The sequence below is a fragment of the Martes martes genome (genome assembly GCF_963455335.1).
Source record: "Martes martes genome assembly, chromosome: 3".
NCBI lineage: Eukaryota > Metazoa > Chordata > Mammalia > Carnivora > Mustelidae > Martes > Martes martes.
The window spans coordinates 37304735-37330311 of NC_137890.1; positions in this window are offsets into that span (position 1 = coordinate 37304735).

Sequence of the window (25577 nt, forward strand, 5' to 3'; positions counted from 1 at the left end):
AGCAGAGAGTTAGAGCAAGCTTCCCTGCTCATAATGGCACAAGTCCTATTCAGGACCCCAATCTCATGACCTAATTACCTCCCAAAGGCCCAACCTACAAATAATATCACATTGAGAATTGGGATTTTAAGATATGCATTTTGAAGGAACAAGAACATTTAGTCCATAAAAAAAAAAATCATTCTTAATTCTGAGAATGTTTTTTCTACAGCTAAAGATAGTACTCCCCATCCCTAGCTCTATTAAAGAAAATGTTTTTATTTTATTTTCTTTAGCCACATTTTTAAAACAAACCCACAAAACCCCCTTGACTGTGTTAGATTTTATGGAGTTTCTTTGTAACGTGTGGTGCTTCAAACTGATCTTGCTATATCCAGTGTTATCTGAGTAGGGTTGACAGCTAGGAATGGTTCCCTACTTTAATATGGACACTGCAGTTGTATTAGTTCCCTGTAAGTCAAATTGCCTTTCTGACAGCCCTGTCATGCCATTGACTTATATTCCACTTGTAGTCAACTTAAATTCCAGGTCTTTTTCACTTAAACTGTTGGAAATTCACAACTCACCTGTCCTGTACTTCTACATTTGGTTTCTGAATTTAAGTACAGCAATAAATTAGGAAATGAATTATTCAGTATTGCCAGTGGCTAATATTGCTGTTCTTGTTTTCTACTCTAAAGGCATCCAGTGATACCTGTTGGTGAATTTTCCGTAAGTTTCCTTCATATTTTTTTCTATTGCCACAATCATAAAAAGTATGTAGGGAGCATGCTGAGCCACCAAATACTTTACTTCTGCTTTTGCTTTAGCAGGGACTGGAAATATGGACCCTGACCTTGTAAAGTGTTCCGTTATCTGGTGACTCTTCCATTTTCTTTAAGAAATTCATGTGACACAGATTGAAGCTTACAGTAGGTTCTGTATCTCTCACTGCCTTTCATCTGAGGGAAACTCAACATTGTGAATTCTGAAACTGCTCTTTTCCAACTTATACATGATTTTTTACTTTCCATTTTTATTACAGAGCTTTCTTTATTCCTAAAGTAATCCTTATTAGGAGTTGGGTTATCAAAATAAATATTTTCATCTTGTTATAAAAATGTCTCAGTGCTAGATGTCATACCTATATAACACAATATCCTATATTAATTGAAAAGGAATAATATGTATGTATAGATTCATATGTACATATATGTGCATATATTGTATATGTCAATTATTATGTATCTCACAGGTGCTGTAAAATGTAAAAACAGATACTTCAGGAATTTCTGCATATGTGACAGTGATAACATTAGATTTCTGCTTTAACTTATTAAAGCTGTTGGAATGAAATTTTAAAAACAAACAAACAAACAAACAAACAAAACTGGCCAGTGGATAAATGTTATGATTCTTGTTCTAGCTCATTAATGAGACAGGAAAAAATATTAAAAGCTTAATTTCTTCCAAAGAATTATTTGTTATAATGTAAAATGGGTAAGGTATTTAGTGACACAGCTAGTAATTTTTTTCATTAAGATTTTCATTTCAATGTAATGTCTTCACTACTTTGTCTCTCTTTCCCTCTGTACGTATATACTCTATGTCTATAATTATATCTCTGTTTACATCTCTGAAGAGTAGAATAAATTTTCAGCTGATTATGAAAGAATATATGTATCACAGTTGCTAAATGAGCATTTGACTTAAATGTAATTGACAAAAAAAAAAAGGGAAAATCTGCAGTTTGAATGATTCAGTGAGATGTACAAATGGGCTACATAATCTTGGGGCTCATTAATCAGCCAGGATGAAATTGTGACTTATAAATCTTCTGGAAATAAAACTTTATAACGAAATCATGTCTCTTATTTTGTTTGTGTTATTTTGAATTATGTCTCTACTAATTGTGTAGGCTTCCTGATAATTTAGAAAAAGGAGCAAAGATTCAGAAGAAGGAATACATAACACTCCTGAAATTGATATTTTTTGTCATTGTTTTTGCTATTTTCTTAGTCAAAAGCAAGTTTTCAAGTATCTACATGTATTTGTATCCCTATGTTAACTGCAATTAAAATACAAAAACAAAATCAAAGTAAAAATTTCACTGGACAAATTATAATAGTCAAGGTAGACTTTTTCTGAGGCTACTAAAATAAGGGGGAGAGGTCATAACTCTGTTTGAGCTCAGCTCCACTAAAAAGGCTGGGGAGTTTTTAAGAGCAGGAGTTATGGGATTTTAGGCCATCTGTGTTTCCTAATTGGCTTTACCAAAATGAAAAGTGAGCTTTCTCACACCTTCATGTCAGAAGGCAGTTTTATAATTTGGAGTTAGCCTGCCAAAGTTAGGCTTCTTGAGAAAGGCATTGCTATTTCGTAAACTAGCAAGAAGCTTTGAAAAAGATTTACATTCAAAGGAGCACAGAAAGGATTTACAACTATAGGTTTTCTAAAGCAAAGACTCTCAGAAAAGGGGCCTAGAGTCAGGAAGAATCCTGTCTAAAGTTTAGTCAAGTTGCAGGGAACATTACGCCAGTCTTGGTCAAGGAAAGTTCAAAAATCTCTTTAGCCCCGTGAAGTTTTATCTAATCATTCCAACCCACAATTCTTTCCCGCTTCTATAATTCTTGGAACTAAATCACACACTGACATTCCACATGCTAAATCAGCCTACACGATTTTTGATTGGGATATATTGTTTAAAATATTTCCATTTGAATTCCTTTCAGCAGGAATGGAGTCTCAATTTCACCATCATACCCACCACTACTTAATGTTTTATAGTCCTCTGATTTTCTAATTTCAATCATCTCCTAGGTCCCTAAAGGCATTTGAATTTAAAACTACTGCAATTCAACTTTGGCTTTCATACATTTAGCATTGTTAGTTACTATATTGGACAGGGTTCTCCAGAGAAACAGAACCAATAGTATGTATATACATAGAGAGAGAGATTTATTTTAAGGAATTTGCTCACACAGTTGTGGGGGCTCGCAAGACCAAAATTTGCAGAGCTGGCTGGCAGGCTGGAAATTCAGAGAGAAGTTGATGTTATGGTCTTAAGTCCAAAGCCAGTAGAGAGGAGAATTTTTCTGTTTCTGAAGACCTGCCTTTTCTCTTAAAACCGTCAACAGATTGGATAAAACCATGCCCATTATGGAGCATACTCTATTTTACTTGGGGATCATTAATAAAGGCAATAACCTAATACTATCCTCAACAATTGCATATGATATACATATAAAATTATACCTAGATTCTTGGACATCTAAGAATGGGGTTATTAAAATAATAATTTTCAATACAATTATTTAAAAAGGGGACTCAGTAATTCAAATTAAGATTAGATTTTAGTTGACTTTCAAAAGCAAAGTGTGTGAAATATTACTAGCCTCCTCTTTAATGTCATATTTTACTTTTTCTTGTCTGTATATTTTTTCTTTAAAATATATTAAACATCATAATACTATATCTAATAGTGAAAATCCTGATAAATCCCAAAAGCATGTCTCCCCAAACCAGTGTTTTCCAGTTAGTACATAGTGTTAGCAGAAGATTTGCACCAAGAAATGAGCAGCTAAGCCAATACATATATTGTAAACCATGCCAGAGTATACATGCTGTTCTATACTTTATTTTAGTAACTGATTAGTATCATTCTTGTTAAAAGATGAATATCTATCTAAGTCTTTTGATAGGCACATAAGGCTTTTTATAGGATTAAATTGCATTTAAACAATTTTTTTATTATTGAACATTTTAGTCATTTACATATTTCTATGCAAACAGTACAGCAAATAACATCCTTATGCATATATCTGCAGGCAACATCCTTTTACATACACATTGTACATGTACATATGCTAGTTATTTCATTATACATGCTAAGTATGGAAAAGAAAAAAAAATCACAAAATAGAAGTAGAGGCCATGCTTTCCTATTTGAAGGTTTAAATTAACTTTGACATATTTACTGTCAAATGGTTTATCTTTTTTTTTGTTTCTGGTATTATAATTTTAAAACAGTTACATAAAATTCCACTAATTCTTGTTTTCCAAATTAAGTAGTCTGTTAACATTTTCTTTTCATTTTATTCATAAATTCTTTTTTCAGAGGACCACCATAAAACCTTTTCATCTTCTGATTAAACAAATCTCCTTAGCTAATTCCTATACTATTACAATCCTAGCAGTTTAATATAAACCTTTTTGAAATCCTGTACATTTAAATATATCTCCCCCACCCCTGATCTTTCAGAAAGGAAAAGTGAGGTGGGGGGAAGAAAAAAGTTAGTTTGATCTTGATCATCTTGAGTTAGAATTTATAACTTATTTAAAATGGTTTTACATGTATGTAACATTGTCAATATATTTATGATTTTAAGAAATAGAAAATCCAACAGTTACTAATTACATATTCTAAAAAAAGAACTTCATTATCTGTTATAATTTTACACTTTATTAAAGCTTTTTTTATGTGTATATCATATTCTTTCTCATCATCAAAGAGTATCTGAAGCTCATTAACTATCTTGAAAAGACAAATTACTTTCTCTCTTTGACTACAAGTTTCTTTCCTTTTTATTTGTAAGCATTTCCCTTTCAAGATTACATTTAATCTTTTTTACCCTTTAAATGATTTACTTCTTAACTAACACGAACAACTTTATAATTAAATGTTTTGACAGAAAAAAAGCTTATCTGTTTTGCTGAAGAGCATGGATATAGACGGGCCCACTGTATAAAAAGTCTTTATCACTAACAGTATGGAAATGGGAATGCAAGGGAGATTATGAATACCAAAATAATCTCTAAGCCTGATTAATAAAAATGCTTTTAAATTTAAAATTTTAATGGACCTGAGAATTTTATATTTATTTTATTATGGGAAAGTCACGTAGTTGAACTCTTTTCCATTGATAATGAAGAATATTGTCATGCCTTAATCCTTTTAACATACGGAAAAGAGTTCTGCCATATTGTTAGTAAATGATAACACCTTTCTGTTATTTTTTGTACTATTGACTTTCAAGGCTGAATTTTGTCTGGATCTCAGTAGCAATATAAACAAGTAAATATACCAGATTCCACAGAGCAGTTCCAACACATGGGATGGTTGCCAAGTTAGAACAATCCAAGTTCCAACCAGATAACAAGCTCTCGGATACAGAATAGCCAGTGATAAGCAAGCCAATCTCTTCCGTACTTGAAAATGGATAGAAGGGCACAGATATAAGTCACGGCAGTGGGAAACCATACATTGCATTTAACATCATGGGGATTTACTTTTACAAACTCACTTCTTAAAGAATATTTTATTTCTGTATTTATGTATTTGAGAGAGAGAGGAATAGAGATAGTGACAGAAATAGCGAGCGAGAGCAAAAGCAGGAAGGAGAGGGAGAAGCAGGCTCTCCACCGAGTAGGGAGCCAGTGTGGGAATGGATCCCAGAACTCCAGGATCATGACCTGAGTGCAAGGGAGATATTTAACCACTGAGCCACCCAAACTTGCTTTTATCCTTTTACATGTCAGTCTTTATCTTACTGCTTGTCAAGGATGCTAATTAGTTTAGATTTTACCAGGTGCCATACAAATAATAAATAGTTCAGACACCATCTCAGGAATATTCAAATTAAGTTTTAAGAAGTGTCTTTTTTTTTTTTTTAAGATTTTATTTATTTATTTGTCAGAGAGAGGTCACAAGTAGACAGAGAGGCAGGCAGAGAGAGAGGGGGAAGCAGGCTCCTTGCTGAGCAGGGAGCCCGATGCGGGACTCGATCCCAGGACCCTGAGATCATGACCTGAGCTGAAGGCAGCGGCTTAACCCACTGAGCCACCCAGGCGCCCCTAAGAAGTGTCTTCTAATGTTCAAAATTATGTGCCTGCTTGGTAAAGCATCATATAATTTAAGACATTAGCTCATTATTTTATACACACACACACACACACACACACACACACTACTACCAAGGTATAATAAAGAAAATTTGATTATTTTTCTTTCAGAAAATGTACCCTTTATCAGTGTATATATTAAAACTGTACTTATTTTTATCTAATTTTTTAAAGATTTTATTTATTTATTTGACAGGCAGAGATCACAAGTAGGCAGAGAGGCAGGCAGAGAGAGAGGGGAAGAAGCAGTTTCCCTGCTGAGCAGAGAGCCCGAAGTGGGGCTCTATCCCAGGACCCTGAGATCCCAGGACCCATGACCTGAGCCAAAGGCAGAGGCTTTAACCCATTGAGCCACCCAGGCGCCCTATTTTTATCTAATGTTAATCAAACGATATTTGGACTTTATATTTTAGTTCATTTTATAGAAATACTATAGAATTAATTCAAGGCAAGTGTGATATATCGACAAATTCAGAAATCAAAATTTTAATAGCTTTTGGTTTTCCATTCTTCTGAAGACTTCTTAATAATTGAGATCTTACATTCTATCTATCTACCATCAGTCTATTACCTATCAATCTATCATGGAGCCAATGCTTCAAAAATGAATTTTCTAAGAATCAAGGAAAAAAACTCAGAGATGGTTGAAACAAGCTTTTCTCTGATTTTGGATGTTCACTTTAAGCAGGTGTTTGGGGATTAAAATAATAAAACAAGGGGAAATAAAACGCACTTAAATGGGTCTTTAGAGCGGGATAACAAAAAAATCATGAGCAGTAAATGTCCGAAATTTCCTAGCAACAGCATCCTGACGACCTCAGAATAAGTTAAGCATGGGAAACTGAAGCCAGCATTCTATAGTTACAAGTGATCTCCACTTTTTCTTGCTATGCTGGGTATTTCAGGTTTTGTAATTTGTAGCTTCTTTTCTCTAGGAGTGAATATCGTCTACATGACAAAATTTTCTGTTCAAACCTTACATCTTTATTTAAATGAAGTGAGCCTCTTAAATGAAAATAGTAATATCCCTTTGCATTATTCTCACTTATGTGAGTGATAATTTAAGGATTTGTGAATAATCAGTGAGGGTAGTGACAACTGTCAGAATAAGTAGTCAGATATATCATTCAGAAAAGGATTTTATGTTGCATTCTGTCACACAGACAATGCTGTTTAAGTAGTACTTGTGTATGTGACAACACATTCATGCTCCAGGGGTGCTGTAGTAAGAAATATTAACTCCGTAAATGGAATAGTCTTTGTTGTTCATGGAGGTTTCCAAACTTAAAAAAGAAAAAAAACAAGAAAAAATTTGGCCCCAGGCAAACAGAATTTGATTAATCATGATCTTTATTTGAGGACACGATGACAACTTAGTCTGTCAGTAGCTCTATGTTTGTCTTTACGGATGTATGAGTACAGGTGGGTTTTTTGTTATATTATGAGCAACCATGAAATCAACATAAACCTAAAAGTTAGAAACGTAATAATATCTACTTCTGTCTACTCTTTTTATGCACTTTTGATCCTTTCTTATTCAGTCTCCCTGCATATAAACAGAGGTAACCCATATCTTGAATTTTGCTTTCCTTTTCTCCTTGCATTTTTTTTAAATAGTGTTATTATATATATGTTTAGGTCTCTAGACCTCTTGTTTCAATTTTGTGTATGTTTGTGAATAGTCATGTATGCATGTAAGAAGAGTCCTATTGCAGAACTTGATTATTCTGTTCCCTATCATAATTAGATTGGTACGAATTTACATACACATTAATGCATGAAGCTGTGGTCCATTCATAGCTGTGTTAATATGACATTATATAAATGAATCACCATGTATTTTTTGTTTCCTACTTTTTGGCTGTTAAAAACGGTGATGGAATTAACTTTTTTTTTTTCCTTTTAGTCTCAATTATTCAGTGTCTCTAGGTTTAGCCCTAGGTTAATCAGCCTATAGTTAGATTTTTAAAAATCCAAGGCGATCATCTCTTTCTCTGAGCAAGCATGCTTATTGTATTGTATGTATGTATTGTTATGTATGTATGTGTGTATGTATGTATTCTCCCTTGCTGCAGAAAATAAAGGATTTCAACTTCTTCAACTATAGATTTGTTCCTGGTGGTCTTTGGCTAAAAAAACATGGAAATTACCATTAATTAAGCTAAAATAAAGTAGTTTACTCTCTCTAAACACCTTTTCTCTTCCTAAGCACTTATTAAATCACAATTTTTTCTTACAATCAAAGAGACCTGCTAATAGAGAGAATACAGCTTTCTAGTTTTTTGTTATGACCTGCAGCAAAGTACTCTTGGTTTGGCCTTGATCATTTTAAAATATCTTTTTAATGTATTCATCCTTTTTAGTGTAATTGTTCTTTCCTGGACTGCAACACTCTTGTGGATCCAAAATTTTCTTGGTTCTGTAGGCTTCAAACCAGTTTATATCCAAATTCAGATGTCAATATTTGACCTATTTCTGAAACCATTTTTCTTTCAGTTAAAATGAATGCATTCTAGATTTCATTTCATGAAGATGAAATGTATATTTCAGAACATGGAATTTCATGAAGTTTCAACCTTGAGGTCCAGGACAGGAGCAGAATGTATCTTGTGTTGTACAGTCTAAGTCTTCAGTTGGGGTTTGTGAGATTTCAGTTATCCATTTTAGAATATATATCAGCTTGTGTTTAGGCAAGGTCAACTGATTTCCTCCCTCTCTCCATACATAGTGCAAACTTTTGCTCAGGGTCTATATAATTCACTTCATTATATAAGTGATTATAGGTTAGAAACATCAAGACAACAGACTAACAACAAAATATTTGTATGTTTCACATGTTAATTTCAAATACACCATTTATTCTGTTTCCAGTATCAAAAGCAATACTAAATTATCTAGCAAAAAATATTTTAAAATGTGCTTAAGTAAATAAAACCATGTACTATTATCTGACTGACGATAATAATAATAATAATAATATCAATTACTGAACACTTACACTGTGATTTTTTTCACACATATGCTTTTAAATGTGCTTTTGTATAATCCTCTCAGCTTCCCTGTTGTCTTCATGTTAATAGTCACCCTGTTTGTTAGTGAGAAAACTTAGACTTCAATAAATAATATATTTAAAATCATATGTGAATAACCAATTTTTTTTTAACTCTCATTAGACCATTAGGATTGTAGAGTTTTTTTCTTTTTTTAAGATTTATTTATTTATTTATTTGATGTGTGAGAGAGAGAGAGAGAGAGAGAGAGCACAAGCCGGGGGAGCAGAAGGCGTAGGGAGAGGGAGAAGCAGGCTTCCCGCCCAGCAGGGAGCCTGATGTGGGGCTCAATCCCAGGACCCTGGGATCATGGCCCATTCCAGCCGAAGGCAGCTGCTACCCAAATGAGCCACCCAGGCCACCATGGAAAACCAATTTTTTAAAGACTGAGTCCAAAGTAATATCAAGATTTAATTCTGGACCTTTTTGAATCTTCTTTCACGTTCTCCTCACGTTAAGCATGATCTCTGACTACTTCCTTCTACAGACCAGCAGAGAGAGAGAGAGAGAGAGAGAGAGAGAGAGAAAGGGGAGGTATTGGTAGGTTGCTTTGCCCCTTGTTCCGACTCCATCTCTTGCTCTGCTCCCTCTGTCTCCTCTGATCTCAGGGCAGGAAATGGGTAACTAGAAACATTAAAAATATTGAGCTAATGAAACAAACCTGTATTAGAAGTCTACTCTTAATTTTAGGTCTGTTTTATCTCTTTTAACACAGTGTAGCAACGTCATTGGCCCCATTAACATAAAGATCTTGTAGCTTTCTCAGATCTGTTGGAGAGCAATGCTCCACAGTGTCTCTGTACCTCTTGCATCACCTTCTATTCTAGACCATCTTTTCAAGAGTGTTTGCTTAGTGTCCAGCTTCCAAGATACAGTGTCTCCTGCTAGGTCAAAAAGCAGATTTGTTTAATATTGAGGATAATAAAGGTAATGTCTCCCTTCAAGTAAAGTTTAGGCAAGTTTGCCAGCAACCCGCTTTAAAATATTGGAGTTTCTTAAACTTGGGGTTCCTCAGCCGTAACACAAAACCACAGCTGTGTTCTCCATATAGTTGATACTGCTTCTACATTGCTCTCACAGGGAGGTAAAGGCAAGGGGCACTGATGTGAACATTAAGTTCTTTCTGTCATATGGCTTGTTGTGATAAATAAATATCTTTATTGCTGACCCAGGAATCTCTTTTATTTGTCCACATCTATGAAAACCGTGCAGGCCAACTTGTTGACTTGTAAGAAGAGTAAAATTTCAGCCCTTTTACAGTTTTTGACACAGTCCTTCCTTGGTACATTTTTGGAGGGGAACATGCTTGGATAGGTTCTATCAGGAAAATGTAAGACCTGTTACTTTCCCCTAGTCATTGGGTCCAAGGAAAAAGCCAGCCAAATAAAACTCTGATAGTTTAGGCCCTTCCATTGATACTTCTCTTTTTACCCGACCAAAGGCATATCCAGATTCCTCTGGATAAATTTAGCACTGGGTTCTGTGGCCCTGGATACCCATGGGACCATGTCAAGTTTCTTCCAAGGATTCCTCTATCTTCTGGTCCTACTGCAGCACTGGAATAACATCCAGCTGTTGTGGGAGGTGGGGGCATTTGCTTTTGCACTGAAAGCGAATATATTTTATAGATCTACTTAAAGTAACCAGTTAATTTGTTTGCTACAATTTCATGAAATTAGGAACTTGTAGCAAACTATAAATACACTGCTTCTGTCATTGGAAATATTTTGTTGTGGAAAATATAGTGTCAGGTAAATTAAACAGCCCAGATGACGATGTATCTCCTTTATATTTTGGTACGAACTTCAAACTTCTCATCCCATTGTGGACTAGTAGATTAGTCCACATCCCGTTGTGGATTACTGCTAATGTTGCATTTTCTTTACCCCTTCCCCATATGTACTTGTTATATGGGATCATCCTCTTTACTTCCTGGGTAATGGAAATATACCCCAGAAATCTCTTCTCACTAAGAATTCCTTCAGTAATCCTTTTTTTTTTTCCTCCCTCCATTTTATCTCTAGACTTTTCCACCAACTTTTTGGGAGAATTGGTCACTAATAATTTTTGTCTTCTCTCTGTTAATCCTGTTGCCATGAGTTTTATTTTGCACATGCCCTCTACTACCCCCACTTTGAGACCATATTCAATACGTTAACACATAAGAATATCCAATATGTGGCTGAGTTCAGTTTCACAGCCAGATTTGTGTGAGGACAGGCTGTGAGGCCTTCACAACTACACTGAGCTCTCCCACAAAATAGAAAGGGCAGAACCAAACAATTATGGGATGTGTTAGACCACTGTATATCTGACCTCTCACAATTGGACCAATCCAATATGTAATGTCAAGAATTGTAAAATAGTGCTTCTTATTCTCCGGTTTTATTTCTAATTTCCACTCTGCTGAGAATTGATTTTTTTTTTAAATACAACATAAATTAATTATCTGAATTTAAAAAAATAAAGGAAAATTCAACATTTTATCATTAGAGTCGACAGATATAAAATGACTGGCAAATTGCTTACACAATTTTCTCAATGTTTGGCACCAACTTTTATGCTGACTCATGGATAGTCATAACCAGCGTAGTAAGTGAAATGTGTGTGTGGACTATAATTTGAGTACTGCTGTGCCAAAGTATTAACAAATACCAATATTATATGCAGGGCCCCACATTATTTTGTATTGCATAGAATATCCACATAGCAAAGTTTGTGTCTAAGGTTAGCTCTTTTTACCCTTTTATTTAGATCGCACCACTACATTTTGGACCTTATTTAGTATTTTATCTTCCCAATAACAGTGTTATCTTTACAAAGGTTTTTTTTTTAATAATTATTGGTATAATATTGTTACTTTATGTGATCTGTTACTGAACTGTTATTAATTCCCTTATACGTGAACTGAAGTTTAATTTCTGTATCTATTGCTGCTAACTATTGCTATCTTTTCAAATATCTATGTTAAATCCTTACTTTTCAGAAAAATAACTTCCTTTAAAAAAAATTCCATTAAGCTATAATCTGGATTCCAGAGCACATTTTATGTTTTTAACAGTTAATTTACCAAGATATATTCCAATTTAAAAAGTAGAGATTTGTGGCTGCTCTTAATATTCTGTAATAAAATTTCCTTTTCCATTAGTCAAAATCTTTTGGGAATTTGCATGATCTCCGATGTTAACATAACTGGTTGGCACTAATGATTGCCAGTCATTTGATTCTGTGTGAAAGACCCTGGATTTAAGCACAGTACTATCAGAATTTTTAAAATATAACTCATCTTTATTTAATAGTATTAATGAGTATTTAAAATCATGTTGCTCTTTTCTACTATTCTTTCCACATGACCATCAAGGGTTTTTGGTTATTATTTTTTTGCTTCACTCTCTAGTTCTGCAGCTAAGCAGCATTACATTTCATTTCTGTCGCATTTCAAATAATGAGGATATATCAGTAGCAGTAAGGAAGTTATTCTAGATCTGATTAAATCCTTGCAGATCCCCGCTTTCTTTTATATTTGTAGCTCCTATCTCTGCCCACTTAATTCTCCTATACCATCTAATTTCAAAATGTGATTGTCATTCTGAGGTATCTTTTAGTTTCTCATTCCCAAAGTACTATAATATTTTCAATCATAAAACTGAAATGCAAAATTGATGATCTCTTTGTAATCTTTGTAATGATTTAACTAATAGCGATAATTAAAATTTCTTTCTCTTAACGAGATATATTCTAAAAGACAGAAATCTTCTGATTAATGAAATATATTTTTTGTTCATATTTTTGTGGCATGTCCCAATAACATGTCTTAAAATCTTACTGTTCAGTCATTCTAAAAATATCCTCACCATTCAGCAAATACAGGATGCTGGCTACTTCTTAATACAGGGAAAGTGAAAATCCTATTAAATTAGGTTTAAAACTAAAAATTTATATTTAAAATTGAGAATTTGCTTATAGATTGGAATTATTTATAATTATTTGTCCAGTTATTCCTTTATTATGTTAAGTCAATATGCACATTAAATTTTTGGATACGTCTTGTCAGTATGAAGGAATAATAGGGGCATACAGCTAACTTTGGAGATTACATGATAAAAGAGTAGTCATGTCTGTTTATTTGTAATTTTAAATCTAAGTTTTCTGAAAGCCTTTTATTTATCCATTCAGTACCCTGTTGTATGAATCTGGGTTCAGTGTTCTGCCCCATGATACGATAATGCAATATTGTAGGAAGTAGTCAGAAGTTTGTGTTCTTCCTGCTAAGAATTAGAACCTGGCCATCAAAACAAGGTTTTCTCAAGCAGATGCCTTAATAGGACTTTGGATCTCAAGTGAATAAAATAAAAATAATGGCACTGCAAACAATGAAAAAGCATCTCCCTCAGAGGTCTTGGGGTAAATAATACATGAACTGATCTGCGAAAATGTCCTAGTAAGTCCTCAGAAGTCTGTGTACCTTTCAATCTTTTGTTTATCATCTCAAGCATTTATCCCTGGTCTCCCTGATCCACGTGGGAGTAATTAATTTACTCATTATGTCTTCTACTAGGATGTAAACTCAGTAAGCGAAAAGAACTAATGTTTCCTTAGTGCTTAGTCCTTAGTGCTTAGGTCATTGACTGGTACACTGTGGGCAGTCAATTAAACATTTATGGAATAAACAAATGACTTCCATTTCTGTGTAGGTTTTCTTGGGTTGAAAATAAGTCAGAGAAGGCTTTCTTCCACAGAATTTCCTATACTTAATTTAAACTTAATCTACTTATATAATCGCTTTAGACTAGATAGCTATCAGATTAGCTGATGTTTATTACAGCACCTAATTGCATCCGAAACTCTCGGTAACTGTTAATTATCAATAATAGCAAAACATTCAACCAGAATTGGCCTCTAGCTCTTTGGAAATGTTATTCACGGAGATTGCAATTCAAGGTTGACGTTCTGAAGGGGATACAAGTACAAGAGGATACTGCAATAATTATTTTTATCTTTTTATGTAACACCTGTGGTTTACTTCCAGTATTATTGCTGTCAGTATGTTGGATAACATTTTGCCTCTTCAAGAATATATTTCATTTTCCTTCTGAGTCATGGACTTGGATTTTAGGGAGTAATGTCATTATTTTGAGTGTTATTTTTTAGAATTGAAATTTTCCTATCTTCTCATTATGGTGAATTTCATTCTATTTCTATTTGTCCTGGAATTCATAGCCAACCTATAGTGAATAAGATAAACAGAAAATGTAAGTACAAAGATAATTAAAAAAAAAAACCTAGATAGGATAAACAGCCCTACTAATGTTGTTGGTTTTAAGTAAGAATAATGTCTACGTATAGTGATCCACTGTCTTTGTATCAAGCTTAATACTAAAACAATTTTGACAATGTCATCAAACTAGTATTGCCACAGAATCTGGAAAGCATGCTTAAGATAGTTCCCGGGAGAGGAGTCAAGATGGCGGAGAAGTAGCAGGCTGAGATGACATCGGGTAGCAGGAGATCAGCTAGATAGCTTATCTAACCATTGTGAACACCTACAAATCCAACAGGAAATCGAAGAGAAGAAGAGCAACAATTCCAGAAACAGAAAATCAATCACTTTCTGAAAGGTAGGACCTGCGGAGAAGTGAATCCAAAGCGACGGGAAGATAGACCCCGGGGGGAGGGGCCGGCACCCGGCAAGCGGCGGAGCGACGGAGCACAAAATCGGGACTTTTAAAAGTCGGCTCCACTGGGAGACATCGCTCCAGAGGCTTAACTGGGGGGAAACCCAGGCGGGGTCAGCATAACCCCAGGTCCCGCAGGGTCACAGAAGGACTGGGGGTGTCTGAGTGCCACAGAGCTCGCAGGTATTAGAGCGGGGAAGCTGGCTACAGTGACAAAGCCGAGGAGTGAGCTCTAAGCCCAGGGTTACCTTGTGCCGGTCGCAGGCTGGGTGGGCTCGGAGCGCGGCCGGAGGCCACGGAGACAAAAGCGACCCCGCGCTTTTCTCCAGCTCCAGCAATTGACAGCTATCCTCAAGGCGCGACCGCAGGCCAGGGAGGCGGGGCGGTGGGCGCTTTGCTCTGAGAGCGCACTGAGGAGCGGAACCCCAAGCTCTCGGCTCCTCTGGGCCGGAGACTGGGAGGCCACCATCTTCATTCCCGTCCTCCAGAACTCTACGGAAAGCGCTTAGGGAACAAAAGCTCCCGAAAGCAAACCGGAGCGGATTACTTAGCCCGGCCCCTGGCAAGGGCGGTGCAATTCTGCCTGCGGCAAAGACACTTGAGAATCACTACAACAGGCCCCTCCCCCAGAAGATCAACAAGAAACCCATCCAAAACCAACTTCAGTCACCAAGAACAGCGGAATTCCACAGCAGGAGAAAGCAAATCTTATCTGGACAAAATGACAAGGCGGAAAAACTCACCTCAAAAAAAAGAACAAGAGGCCTTACCGAAGGCTGGAGACCTAATCAATACGGACATAGGTAACATGACAGATCTAGAGTTCAGAATGACAATTCTCAAGGTTCTAGCCAGGCTCGAAAAAGGCATAGAAGATATTAGAGAAACCCTCTCCGGAGAGATAAAAGTCCTTTCTGGAGAAATAAAAGAACTAAAATCTAACCAAGTTGAAATCAAAAAAGCTATTCATGAGGTGCAATCAAAAATGGAAGCTCTCACTGCCAGGATAAATGAGGCAGAAGAAAGAATTAGTGACATAGAAGAGCAAATGATAGAGAATAAAGAAGCTGAGCAAAAGAGAGACAAACAAATACTGGACCACGAGGAGAGAATTCGAGAGATAAGTGACACCATAAGACGACACAACATTAGAATAATTGGGATTCCAGAAGAAGAAGAAAGAGAGAGGGGAGCAGAAGGTATATTGGAGACAATTATTGGAGAGAATTTCCCTAATATGGCAAAGGGAACAAACATCAAAATCCAGGAGATGCTAAGAACGCCCCTCAAAATCAATAAAAATAGGTCCACACCACGACACCTGATAGTAAAATTTACAAGTCTTGGCGACAAAGAGAAAATCCTGAAAGCAGCCCGGGAAAAGAAGTCTGTAACATACAAGGGTAAAAACATTAGAATGGCAGTGGACCTATCCACAGAGACCTGGCAGGCCAGAAAGAACTGGCATGATATATTCAGAGCACTAAACGAGAAAAACATGCAGCCAAGAATACTATATCCCGCTAGGCTATCATTGAAAATAGAAGGAGAGATAAAGAGCTTCCAGGACAAACAAAAGCTGAAAGAATTTGCAAACACCAAACCAGCTCTACAGGAAATATTGAAAGGGGTCCTCTAAGCAAAGAGAGACCCTAAAAGTAGTAGATCAGAAAGAAACAGAGACAATATACAGTAACAGTCACCTTACAGGCAATACAATGGCACTAAATTCATATCTCTCAATAGTTACCCTGAATGTGAATGGGCTAAATGCCCCAATCAAAAGACACAGGGTATCAGAATGGATAAAAAAACAAAACCCATCAATATGCTGCCTACAAGAAACTCATTTTAGACCCGAAGACACCTCCAGATTTAAAGTGAGGGGGTGGAAAACAATGTACCATGCTAATGGACATCAGAAGAAAGCTGGGGTGGCAATCCTTCTATCAGATCAATTAGATTTTAAGCCAAAGACTAAAATAAGAGATGAGGAAGGACACTATATCATACTCAAAGGGTCTGTCCAACAAGAAGACCTAACAATCTTAAATATCTATGCCCCTAACATGGGAGCAGCCAACTATATAAACCAATTAATAACAAAATCAAAGAAATACATCGACAGTAATACAATAATAGCAGGGGCCTTTAACACTCCCCTCACTGAAATGGACAGATCATCTAAGCAAAAGATCAACAAGGAAATAAAGGCCTTAAATGACACACTGGACCAGATGGACATCACAGATATCTTCAGAACATTCCATCCCAAAGCAACAGAATACACATTCTTCTCTGGTGCACATGGAACATTCTCCAGAATAGACCACATCCTGGGTCATAAATCAGGTCTCAATCAGTACCAAAAGATCGAGATCATTCCCTGCATATTTTCAGACCACAATGCTCTGAAGCTCGAACTCAATCACAAGAGGAAATTTGGAAAGAATGCAAATACATGGAGACTAAACAGCATCCTTCTAAAAAATGAATGGGTCAACCAGGAAATTAAAGAAGAATTGAAAAAATTCATGGAAACAAATGATAATGAAAACACAACAGTTCAAAATCTGTGGGACACAACAAAGGCAGTCCTGAGAGGAAAATATATAGCGGTGCAAGCCTTTCTCAAGAAATAAGAAAGGTCTCAAATACACAACCTAACCCTACACCTAAAGGAGCTGGAGAGAGAACAACAAAGAAAGCCTAAACCCAGCAGGAGAAGAGAAATCATAAAGATCAGAGCAGAAATCAATGAAATAGAAAATAAAAAAACAATAGAACAAATCAACAAAACTAGGAGCTGGTTCTTTGAAAGAATTAATAAGATTGATAAGCCCCTGGCCAGACTTATCCAAAAGAAAAGAGAAAGGACGCAAATAAATAAAATCATGAATGAAAGAGGAGAGATCACAACCAACACCAAAGAAATACAAACAATTATAAGAAAATACTACGAGCAACTCTATGGCAACAAATTTGACAATCTGGAAGAAATGGATACATTTCTAGAGATGTATAAACTACCACAACTGAACCAGGAAGAAATAGATAACCTGAACAGACCCATAACCAGTAAGGAGATTGAAACAGTCATCAAAAATCTCCAAACAAACAAAAGTCCAGGACCAGACGGCTTCCCAGGGGAATTCTACCAAACATTTAAAGAAGAATTAATTCCTATTCTCCTGAAACTGTTCCAAAAAATAGAAATGGAAGGAAAACTTCCAAACTCATTCTATGAGGCCAGCATCACCTTGATCCCAAAACCAGACAAAGATCCCATCAAAAAAGAGAATTACAGACCAATATCCTTGATGAACACAGATGTGAAAATTCTCACCAAAATACTGGCCAATAGGATCCAACAGTACATTAAAAGGATTATTCACCACGACCAAGTGGGATTTATTCCAGGGCTGCAAGGTTGGTTCAACATCCACAAATCCATCAATGTGATACAATACATTAATAAAAGAAAGAGTAAGAACCATATGATACTCTCAATCGATGCTGAAAATGCATTTGACAAAGTGCAGCATCCCTTCCTGATTAAAACTCTTCAAAGTGTAGGGATAGAAGGCACATACCTCAATATTATCAAAGTCATCTATGAAAAACCCACCGCAAATATCATTCTCAATGGAGAAAAACTGAAAGCTTTTCCGCTAAGGTCAGGAACACGGCAGGGATGTCCGTTATCACCACTGCTGTTCAATATAGTACTAGAAGTCCTAGCCTCAGCAATCAGACAACAAAAAGAAATTAAAGGCATCCAAATTGGCAAAGAAGAAGTCAAACTATCACTCTTTGCAGATGATATGATACCATATGTGGAAAACCCAAAAGGCTCCACTCCAAAACTGCTAGAACTTATACAGGAATCCAGTAAAGTGTCAGGTTATAAAGTCAATGCACAGAAATCAGTCACATTTCTTTACACTAACAACAAGACAGAAGAAAGAGAAATTGAGGAGTCAGTCCCATTTACAATCGTACCCAAAACCATAAGATACCTAGGAATAAATCCAACCAAAGAGGCAAAGAATCTATACTCAGAAAACTATAAAGTACTCATGAAAGAAATTGAGGAAGACACAAAGAAATGGAAAAATATTCCATGCTCATGGATTGGAAGAACAAATATTGTGAAAATGTCTATTCTACCTAAAGCAATCTACACATTTAATGCAATCCCTATCAAAATCCCATCCATTTTTTTTAAAGAAATAGAACAAATAATCCTAAAATTTATATGGAACCAGAAAAGACCTCGAATAGCCAAAGGAATATTGAAAAAGAAAGCCAAAGTCGGTGGCATCACAATTCCAGACTTCAAGCTCTATTACAAAGCTGTCATCATCAAGACAGTATGGTACTGGCACAAAAACAGACATATAGACCAATGGAACAGAATAGAGAGCCCAGAAATAGACCCTCAACTCTATAGTCAACTAATCTTCGACAAAGCAGGAAAGAATATCCAATGGAAAAAAGACAGCCTCTTCAACAAATGGTGCTGGGAAAATTGGACAGCCACAGGAAGAAAAATGAAATTGGACTATTTCCTTACACCACACACGAAAATAGACTCAAAATGGATGAAGGACCTCAATGTGTGAAAGGAATCTATCAAAATCCTTGAGGACAATGCAGGCAGCAACCTCTTTGACCTCAACTGCAGCAACTTCTTCCTAGGAACATCGCCAAAGGCAACAGAAGCAAGGGCAAAAATGAACTATTGGGATTTCATCAAGATCAAAAGCTTTTGCACAGCAAAGGAAACAGTGAACAAAACCAAAAGACAACTGACAGAATGGGAGAATATATTTGCAAACGACATATCAGATAAAGGGCTAGTATCCAAAACCTATAAAGAGCTTATCAAACTCAACACCCAGAGAACAAATAATCCAGTCAAGAAATGGGCAGAGGACATGAGCAGACATTTCTGCAAGGAAGACATCAAGATGGCCAACAGACACATGAAAAAATGCTCCACATCACTCGGCATCAGGGAAATACAAATCAAAACCACAATGAGATACCACCTCACACCAGTCAGAATGGCTAAAATTAACAAGTCAAGAAATGACAGATGCTGGCGAGGATGCGGAGAGAGGGGAACCCTCCTACACTGCTGGTGGGAATGCAAGCTGGTGCAACCACTCTGGAAAACAGTGTGGAGGTTCCTCAAAAAACTGAAAATAGAGCTACCCTACGACCCAGCAATTGCACTCCTGGGTATATATCCTAAAGATACAAACGTGGTGCTCCGAAGGGGCACGTGCACCCGAATGTTTATAGCAGCAATGTCCACAATAGCCAAACTGTGGAAAGAGCCTAGATGTCCATCAACAGATGAATGGATAAAGAAGAAGTGGTATATATACACAATGGAATACTATGCAGCCATCAAAAGACATGAAATCTTGCCGTTTGCGATGACGTGGATGGAACTAGAGGGTATCATGCTTAGCGAAATAATTCAATCGGAGAAAGACAACTATCATATGATCTCTTTGATATGAGGAAGTGGAGGTGCAAGGCGGTGGGGGTTGGGGGGAGGTAGGAAAAGAAAAAATGAAAAGATGGGATTGGGAGGGAGACAAACCAGAAAAGACTCAATCTCAAGAAACAGACTGAGGGTTGCGGGGGGAGGGGGGATGGGAGAGGGTGGTGGGCAAATGTACATTGGGGAGGGTATGGGCTATGATGAGTGCTGTGAAATGTGTAAACCTGACGATTCACAGACCTGTACCCCTGGGGATAAAAATACATTATATGTTTATTAAAATAAAAAAATTAAAAGCCAAAAAAAAAAAAAGATAGATAGTTCCCATAAAGGAGAATCACATTTAACATATATTAAAATCTCAAAGAGTCAAGCAAAATCTTCTCTGTGACTGGTTCAATATTTTTCCTAAAGAAACATTACTTTGCCAAGAACTACACGGTGTAGGAGATATATAGTAATGTGAATATGAGATCATCCCTTTTTACTACCTTTGTTCATTAGGCCACTACAATTTAATGAGAACATTACCATGAACAAGATTATTTCTTTGTTTGTGTTTTATATAATTCACAATGGAGGCAACGCTTTATAATTTATCATAGATTATTTGAGCTTGTGGAAAGTTATATAAACCATATGTAAAATTTAAAATCATTATTTTTGCTGCTTTATCTTCTAAAGTGATTTTTTAAAAAATAAATTTTTAGTCAAGTTCATTACCAAGCTCTTCTGTAAGCCCAGGAAATTTTATTTAAGTTCTTGTAACATAGAAACAGGGATATTCTAACTGCTTGAGTGATTTTGAAATTTAAAGCAAAGATATTTTGCAAATAAGTCCTCTGTTGAGAAAAGTTGAACATATTAGTTTCTTGAATATCATTTTGATTAACCCATTGAACTGGTCATTGAAATTTTTACGTCACCAAAGAACATTTGAGTACACTATTTTTACAGTAAGCCAAATGTGCTGTTTAATAAAGTTGGATTTTGTTCGAGAGCATAGAAAGTATTTCTTCATATCTGTTTTAATCAGAGCAGTATCACTAATACATTACAAAGACACATTTTGGTGTGTTTTTTTTTTCTTTTCTTTCTTTTTTTTTTTTTTTTTTAGTAATCTTCACTATCTTTATTTCCAGGGAAGTGTTTCAAAACTTTGCATTCTTTTCAAGTTTATTAGGCCAATCATGTCTGCTCTCACAATTCTCACAGACCCTCTAGAACCACCAGGCACACACATAACCACCACCATCACCAACACTACTACCACCACCAACAACAACATATACTCAGGGAATTTTCAACTTAGTGATCCAGGAAGTTACACACCCAACTTCTTGTATGCTAACATCCTGCAAACCAGACCCGTACACACTGATACAGACTGAGCATTTGTGCTCCAACCCATTCATATGTTCAAACCTAATGCTCAGTGTGATGCTATTAGAAGGTGGGGCCTTCAGGAGCTGGTTGGGTCTTGAGGGAGGAGCCCTTGTTAATAGCATTAGTGCACTTACAAAAAAGATGCTCAGAGAGCTCCCCCCTCTTTTCTGCCTTGTGAAGACACAGTTGCAAGACAGCTGTCTTGAATCAGGAAGCAGCCTCCCCACAGACAGAATCTGCCAGCACCTTGAGCTTGGACTTCCCAGCCCCCAGAACTGTGAGAAATAAACTTCTGTTGGTTAAGCCACCCATTTATGGTAATCTGTTATAGTGCCTGAATAGAGGAAGGCGCAGACTAACTTTTTTTTTTTTTCATTTCCTCCCTAAGGAATATATGATGGAAGTTAATACTTTGACTTGAAGTCCGTATCTCATTTTCTCATATTTTTTAAGGAAATTTTGGCATCATTTATTTGATCTCTCCCTTGAATCTTTACCTTCAGTTTCTCTAATGGGTTTTTCTCCTTAGGCATAAAATGACAGTCTCACATTTTAAAATAGTTCTCCCTTAATTCTAAACTTCTAAATTCATCTTAAGCCATTTTTCTACCTTTTTGCTTCATTTCACTGCCTTCAGAAATACTCTGTTCTCTATGCTGGATAATGGATTTGGTATTTTCCTTTATTTTGGTCCATATATGACCTATCTGTTCAGTTCACTATGGGCCAAAGTCATCCCTGTGATGTATTTTATTTTATTATTTGAAGATTTTATTTATTTATTTGAGAGAGAAAGAGCAAGAGAGAGAGAGAGAGCAGGAGAGGGGGAAGGGTCAGAGGGAGAAGACTTCCTGATGAGGGTGCCCAACACGGGACTCAACCCTGGGACTCCAGGATCATGACCTGACTGAAGGCAGTCCCTTAACCAGGAGCCCCTCCTGATGTATTTTTTTTTTTTAAGATTTTATTTATTTATTTGCCAGAGAGAGATCACAAGTAGGCAGAGAGGCAGGCAGAGAGAGAGAGAGAGAGGGAAGCAGGCTCCCCACTGAGCAGAGAGCCCGATGCGGGACTCGATCCCAGGACCCTGAGATCATGACCTGAGCCGAAGGCAGCGGCTTAACCCACTGAGACACCCAGGCACCCCCCTCCTGATGCATTTTTAATGTGTAACCTGATCACAGCTCATAGATTGAACCATCCAGAAGCAATGTGGAATTAGATGACAATGACTGTGTGTGTGTGCACACATGTGCATGTGTGTCTGCAGGGATGTCAGCCATACTTATTAACAAGCAAACCACACAAAGTCTGTTTTCCATCCTCCATGACTCTCCACAAAGAAAAGCCAAACCCAAGACTACTACAATACTGCAGTTTGTCATTTCTCATGATAACTGAGTCCAAAACTTTTCTTTATAAATTAAACTAATACTTCATATGATGGCAGATATTGAACGTGAATATCTGTCTATGTTGAATTCATTCTATTTATTCACAGAGTGCCTATTAAATGACCAGATATAATTTCATGTACTTTGCACACTCCAGTGATTAATAAGAACAAAATAAAACAAATAAACAAAAAATCCTACTCTTAAAGAACAAGTACTTTAAAAACTTACTATAGTCTATAATAAAAAGTAGATTATAAAGTATCTTAGGAGGTTAAAAATGCTAAGATGAAGAAAGTAGACAAAATAGAGCAGGATAAAAGTGATCAATAGTATTTGTTGGTTGTTCAGTAAGCTTTGCGTGGGTGACATCTGAGAAAAATATCTGTAGGAAGTTCAGAGGATTTCATGTCAGTATCTAGGAAGGAGCATCCCAGGCAAAGGACATATCAGGACAAATGTCCTGAGGCCTGATCATAACTGTTTTGTCTGAAGAACAGAAAGATTATTAGTCTGGATCAAATAGAATGAGGAACAGTCATAGAAGTTGAGGCCAAAGAGACACGAGAGTTTGTAGGGTCTAACTGGAAAACTGTCATCTTCCGAGCTTGAAAAATAAAGATGTATTACCACTCTAGGCTCCCTAGGAAAACTTCTGACTTCAGAAAACAAAGAAGTCTCAGTCCATGATCAGATTTGTGGGTTTTTTTTTTTTATTTATTTGAATTTCTAGACAACACTTTTGGACCCTAAATTTAAGTCCTCTTATAGTTAAACTGAGAATAGTAACACTGCCTACAGTGTTTCAAACACCGCAGGCCACATGGTTCACACACACTGAGGACACATGTGGTTGCTCTGAGAGGCAACCACGATCTTTGGATACTGCACCCTGGTCCCAATTGCTGATCCTTTGGTGATACCCTCTCGCTCTTGGACCTGGGGCTACACAAGGTGGGCAGAGACTCCAGGCTCCCTCTGCTCTTCTCACAGTGGAGAGTACACAGACAGAGCTGATATCCAAACAGAAACCCACAAAATATCACATGTATTTATAAACAGAAAAGCATTGATATTCTACAACACATCTGGTCTGTAGTACAATATAAATCAAAGAGCATGACCATGTGGTGTGGTCAGCTGACTTGACTACAACCCAAGCATTGGTGAAAAACAGTTAAAATGGCACACTTCACCACATCTCATATATTTTTCTTGTTTAAATAATGGCTTTGCAATGGTGGGCTTATTACATGGAGAACAAAAACAAACAAACAAACAAACAAAAATCAGTTTCGGATAAAAAGATGTCATGCAACTTATGAGAAATTATCTATGACAGAATTTAAGTTGGCTAATACATTCATTCGGCTCTTTAAATATTGGGCTCTCCTCTGCAGCTTTTGTGGGTAGAATTCAGAAATATTAAACATTCTTTTCACACCTGGGTGGCTCAATCAGTTAAGTGTCTGCCTTTGGCTCAAGTCATGAAACCAGGGTCCTGAGAACGAGTCCCACACTGGGCTCCTTGCTTAGCGGGGAACCTGTTTTTCCCTCTGCCTGCCACCACCCTTGCGTGTGCTCTTTCTGGCAAATAAATAAATAAAATCTTTAAAAAAGAGAAATATTAAGCATTCCTTACCAGCACAAAAAGAGTATAAATGGTGACAGAAATTTCTTTTCCCGTGGGATTCAATGACATATAGAGAACATATATATTTATTTAGAAACTTATTTAGAACATATATATTTATTTAGAAACTTATTATTCTACCTAATGAAAGTATTGTGTTTAGATACTAGAGATATGACTGGATGAAAGTAAGTAAATTAGAAAATATTGGGAAAATTCTGATAAAGAATGTGCTTTATGGGGTTGTTTATAATAGAAGATGGCCAGATAAAAGAAATATAAAAGAAGTAGCCTTATTGGAATTTCCCACTACTGAAGTGAGAAGAATGGCCTACTCTTGGTAAAAGACAGTTGTCTCTTGGGTTGGATGGATTGATTCCATCCTAATAAAGTTAACTTGGAGGAGCCATCAATGAATCAGGCCCAAGTGTTGTCCAGGAGGTCCTCATAGCTGTGTCCTTGTTGGGCCAGTGGAGACAGTGGCTCCTACCTTGATATCCATTTGAGACATTTTCACAAGTTTTCCAAACCTCAGCAGGCCTAGAACTGGCTTGCTCTAGTTTGTAACATTTTCACTTCACTTGAGGGGATTCTTGAGCAAATTTAGATTTCCATCCAGCAAATTTAGATTTCTTGTTGGATGGAATGATTGTGATTTCTGGTCATAAGAGTCCTTTACTGCCATGGGTCATGTGCTGAATATCTGCCAAGGCCCATTATTTGCTTAATAATCACCTCTCAAATGGGTGTGTTCTTTCAACTGACTCGGAGAGTACACAACTCAAATGGGTGCCTCTGTCCCATGGCAGTGTGATTTTGTGTCATAAATTCTAATCAACAGACTAGGAGGTAACTGACCTGTAAAGTAAATGGCAAAAGTAGATTAGCGGGGGGGCCCTGGGCCCCATTCAAAAGAGTAGAGATACCTTAGAGACTGGTTATGTGGGTCCATGAGAAGGCATGATCTTATTAAATTTAGTTAGAAAGGATGGCCCCTTGTGGGGCACATTATTACAGAAACCCTCTTTGAGAGTGCATGGA